The sequence below is a fragment of the Rutidosis leptorrhynchoides genome, chromosome 4 (assembly GCF_046630445.1).
Source record: "Rutidosis leptorrhynchoides isolate AG116_Rl617_1_P2 chromosome 4, CSIRO_AGI_Rlap_v1, whole genome shotgun sequence".
Lineage (NCBI taxonomy): Eukaryota > Viridiplantae > Streptophyta > Magnoliopsida > Asterales > Asteraceae > Rutidosis > Rutidosis leptorrhynchoides.
This window is the reverse complement of record NC_092336.1, coordinates 187,259,301-187,265,268: the sequence shown is the minus strand read 5'-3', so window position 1 is coordinate 187,265,268 and position 5,968 is coordinate 187,259,301.

Below are 5,968 nucleotides of genomic sequence, written 5' to 3'. Positions count from 1 at the left end.
GTACGAATAATCGTTCATTTAACCGGACACGGGAATGGATTAATAGCCACTAGAATAATTAAAACAGGGGTGAAATTATGTACAAGGACACTTGGTATAATTGATAACAAAGTATTAAAACCTTGGGTTACACTCAGTTGACATCCTGGTGTAATTATTAAACAAAGTATTAAAATCTTGTTACAGTTTAAGTCCCCAATTAGTTGGAATATTTAACTTCGGGTATAAGAATAATTTGACGAGGACACTCGCACTTTATATTTATGACTGATGGACTGTTATGGACAAAAACCAGACGGACATATTAAATAATCCAGGACAAAGGACAATTAACCCATGGGCATAAAACTAAAATCAACACGTCAAACATCATGATTACGGAAGTTTAAATAAGCATAATTATTTTATTTCATATTTAATTTCCTTTATTTTATATTTAATTGCACTTCTAATTATCGCATTTTTATTGTTATTGTATTTAATTGCACTTTTAATTATCGTACTTTTTAATTATCGCAAGTTTATTTTATCGCACTTTTATTATTCGCAATTTCATTATCGTTATTTACTTTATGCTTTAAATTAAGTCTTTTATTTATTTAATATTTTACATTTTGTTTTAACTGCGACTAAAGTTTTAAAATCGACAAACCGGTCATTAAACGGTAAAAACCCCCCTTTATAATAATAATATTACTTATATATATATTTGTATTTTTATAAAAGTAAACTAATATAGCGTTAAGCTTTGTTTAAAGATTTTCCCTGTGGAACGAACCGGACTTACTAAAAACTACACTACTGTACGATTAGGTACACTGCCTATAAGTGTTGTAGCAAGGTTTAAGTATATCAATTCTATAAATAAATAAATATCTTGTGTAAAATTGTATCGTATTTAATAGTATTTCCTTGTAAAATATAAAGCTATTTTATATACACCTCGCATAACATCAAATACTTTGACTTATGTGCTTCATCAAGTAGCACCCGCCGGTAATCACCCATCTTAGGCACCCACACTCTTCCTTGAAAAGACAACAAACCACGCGAACCCATAGTAATGAATTCTGATTGCCCCACAATTCGTTCCGCATGCTTGTTGTGAACGTAAGCCTCTATTTGAATCACACAAAGCTTTTCAAGAAAATCGTTAGTAATAATCATACGTAACAATCCCAATCGTAACACCGGGTGGTGATTCTTTCGGCTTAACGCATCTGCGACCACATTCGCCTTGCCCGGATGATAAAGTATCTCACAATCATAATCCTTCACCACATCCATCCATCTACGTTGACGATAATTCAAATCCCGTTGATCAAAAAGATGTTTCAAACTCTTGTGATCCGAATAAATCGTACACTTGACACCATACAAGTAATGGCGCCAAATTTTCAAACATGGACCACCGCCGCTAATTCGAGATCATGAGTCGGATATCTCTTTTCATGCTCCTTTAATTGACGAGAGGCGTAAGCGATGACTTTACCTCGTTGCATTAGAACATACCCGAGCCCATTCAAAGAAGCATCACAATAAACCGTCATATCATCTACACCTTCCGGCAACACTAAGACCGGAGCTTGACACAATTTCTCTTTCAACAATTGAAAAGCGATTTCTTGTTCGTTCTCCCAATTGAATCTCGTATTCTTCCTTGTCAACTTAGTTAATGGAGAAGCAATCTTTGAAAAGTCTTGGATAAACCGACGATAATAACCGGCCAATCCGAGAAAACTTCGGATTTCCGTAGGCGTAGTCGGTTGTCCCCAACTCTTCACCGTCTCTATCTTCCACGGATCTACTTGAATACCATTCTCGTTCACAATATGGCCAAGGAATTGAACCTCCCTTAGCCAAAATTCACATTTTGAGAATTTAGCATACAACTTCTCCTTCCGCAACGTCTTCAACACACTACGCAAATGATGTTCATGTTCCTTCATACTCCTCGAATAGACAAGTATGTCGTCGATGAACACAATTACCAACTTGTCCAACATAGGATGGCACACTCGGTTCATAAGATCCATGAATGCCGCCGGCGCATTAATAAGACCAAAAGGCATCACCACAAACTCAAAATGCCCGTAAAGCGTTCGAAAAGCCGTTTTCTCAATATCTTCCTCACGGACCCGCATTTGATGATAGCCGGACCGTAGGTCAATTTTAGAGAAATATGTCGCACCTTGGAGTTGATCAAATAAATCGTCAATCCTAGGTAATGGATAACGATTCTTGATCGTCACTTTATTCAACTCCCGATAATCAATGCACATACGCATACTACCATCTTTCTTCTTCACGAACAAGACCGGAGTGCCCCAAGGCGAAGCACTCAGTCGAATAAAACCCTTCTCAAGTAACTCTTGGGTTTGATTTTACAATTCTTGCATTTCTGTCGGCGCTAAACGACAAGGAGTTTTAGCAATGGGAGTAGCTCCCGGAACCAATTCATTGCGAAATTCAACTTGTCTTTCCGCCGGAACACCCGGTAACTCATTCGGAAAAACGTCTTCGAATTCATTAACCACCGAAATCTCACGAATGGGTGGTTGCTCATCACGAGTATCAACAACATGGACAAGAAAAGCCATGCCACCACTAACAAGGAAACGACGTGCCCGTGCAAAAGTGCATATCGGCACAAGTCTTCTACGCTTATCGCCAAGAATAATTAACTCTCCCCCACCTGGGGTCTTCACACGAATAGACTTTTCATGGCATGCAATATCGGCTCTATTACGATCGAGCCAATCCATACCAACAACAATATCAAAATCACCCAAAGTCATCGAGATGAGGTCAATTTTAAAGTTTTCGGCACCAAACACAACATTACAATTTTTACACACATCAACCACTAGCACCTTCTTGCCATCTGCTATTTCGACTTCTACCGGACGACTTAACTTAGCTAACGGTTTATTAAGTTTAGGCACAAATTTTGGAGACACAAACGAAAAATTTGCACCGCTATCAAATAGAATCCTCGCCGGATTAGAGTTAACCATGAAAGTACCTGAGACGACTTCATTGGATTGTTTAGCTTCATCATTGGTCATCAAATAATTACGTCCCCTTGCCGACCCTGCCGCCTTCTCTATTCTCTTTACTTGATCATTTCGGAGATCGGGGCACTCCAACTTCCGGTGCCCTTCTTTTTGACAATTAAAACACGTGATTGTATTAGTAGACGGTTTTGGACAATCACGAGAGTAGTGACCCTTTTGCTCACAATTGAATCATGTGACCACTAGAAGCACCCCTCTTCACGCTACCGACACTTTCGGTTGCTCCCTTACTCTTCATGTTCAAAAAACTAGAAGCTTCAAACTTTCTTTTACTTGGCGAATAACTAACCGGACTCGGAGCTTGCGCTTCAAACCCCTTCGCCACCGCCAAAAGCTTAGCAAAAGTCTCAACATGACCAATACTAATTTTACCCTTCAAATCGTCTCTAAGGGTCGCGTGAAAATCTTTCATTAACAATTGATCATTCCCCACATACTCGGGGCAAAAACGCGCTTTGGCGAGAAAATTGGTTTTGAGAGTGTTTAGGTCCAAAAACCCTTGAAGCATGTTCCTTAACTTGTTGCGCAATTTGGAAAGATCTGCTTGCGTACGATATTCAAGGAAAAACTCCTTCTTGAACTCCGCCCAAGACAACCCCACAAAGGCTGCATCACCCACCATATCAATTTTACCATCGAGCCAATCTTTAGCATGGCCCCTCAACAAACTAGTAGCAAGCCTAGTCTTTTTCTCGGGTGGGCACTCGGTCGTGCAAAAACAACCTTCAACATCGGAGATCCAAGCCGCACTTTTCATGGGGTCGGGATCCCCGTGAAAGTGAGGAGGCCTAGTCGCCAAGAAGTTCTTATAGCTAAACTCCAACTCGCCCCCATTTTGAGGTCTAGGAAACCTCCTTTCAACTTCTTCTTTGACGGCATTGGTCATTCGTTCTTGAATCATATCGACAATTTGTTCTGAAACCGACTCTTCGAATATTTGTTTAACCCTTCGTGAGAAAATCGAAACATAGTTTTCTAAAGCGGTCTCAATCTTGGTAGTCATCTCATCTTCCTCCACATGAGAGGGACCACCATTGCCATTCGTATCCGTTCTGTTTCTCGTCTTCATTCTAAAGATTAAAAATGGATTAGACATCACCAACAATTTAATACACATATATACCTATGCATATGACCGCACACACACCAAATCTAGCTCGATACTTGTCGCACATCCTTGCTTGACTTGACTTGCAATCGTAATAATGGTCGCGACTCACTATTACGCTCACATGTCGTGCCATGCTCAAACGTATCACAAGCATCTAGCTCGATGTTCAAAACAATAACACATGATTAGTATGTCATAACCTAAGCATAGTTAGTCCACCTATGCACCAAAGAACTAATCAAAACCTGCACCGACCCGTAGTCCTACAAGTCCCGCATGTAATTCAACAACACAAAAGTCTAAGTCTAGGCGCCTATCTCAAGTCACCTAAATCCCTTAGACCATGCTCTGATACCACTTGTAACGACCCAACCCGTTAACCGACCAAAACTGCAAAATAAAAAAAAATCGAAGCAGGCCTGCCCAGGCTGGGTGCGCGGCGCGCACACCTACCTGTGCGCGGCGCGCACAGGGCCTGGCAGCCCGCTGTCCAAATTGTTCCGTTTTCGTGAAAAGATCAAACACTTCCCATCGTTTTTAGACGAAATGCTTTTCACATCATATTAGTAAAGTAAAACTAACACGAATCAATGATAAAACGAATTTTACATTACAGGGCCTACATATGCCCAAAATAACATTAAGTACGAAATACGAGTTTCGACCACAAAAAGTTTAATTGCCAAACGTCACTAGAGCATGGTGTTTGGGGTTAAACTACCCAAATCTTGGTCGAACTTTCAAAAAGCTAAAACCCCCGAGAGCTACTAATCCAAGCGAATACCTTTGCCATTATCCAAGCCGGATCCTAAAAGGTAAACAACGAGAGGGTAAGCTAAAGCTTAGTGAATGCAATAATTATACACATACATATATAACCTACTTACTTGCAATCACATACACAATTACCTCATACATGCTAGCAACTTAAAAGACATACCAACGCAAGGTATAACGCTAAATCTCCAAGACCACAAGCTAGCACAAACAATAGCATATATAACTCGAATAATATAAAGTGCCATACTACAAACACATAACCATGGTTAACCAATAGTACAAAGGAATGGTACTTCGAATTTCCCATCGGTGTTCCCAACAACCGTTAGCGTACAACGAATTATAACACTAACCCCGGAGTGGTATCGATCGCCCGAACTTTAAACCCACCCGTCACATGTAATGTGGTATCGAACGCCCGAACTTTAAACCCACTATACACGCCCACACACATACATGACATGGCATCGAACGGCCGAACTTAAACCCATATCATATATTGACCCAATGTGGTATCGACTGTAGTGACCCGAACTTTTCCATGTTTATATATATTAATTGAGATTGATATTTACATGACTAAATGTTTCCAATGTGTTAAGCAATCAAACTTGTTAAGACTAGATTAAATAAAATAAGTTTCATATAGACAATTGATCACCCAAGTTGACCGGCGATTCACGAACGTTACAAAATTGTAAAAACTACATGTTGTGGTATATATAAACATATATATATGGTTGACATAAGGTTATGATGAGTAAGTGTCTCACTAAGTATATTAACAATGTGTGATATACATAAGAAATGAGATTACTAAGTTAAGAAACTCGAAATGATATATATAACGATTATCGTTATGATAACGTCTACTAAATACATATGTATCACATTAAGATATTGATACACTATATTTAACATGATAAAATGATATTTAAATATATCATTAAATGTGTTAACAGTGAACTACATATATAAAAACAAGACTACTAACTCAAGA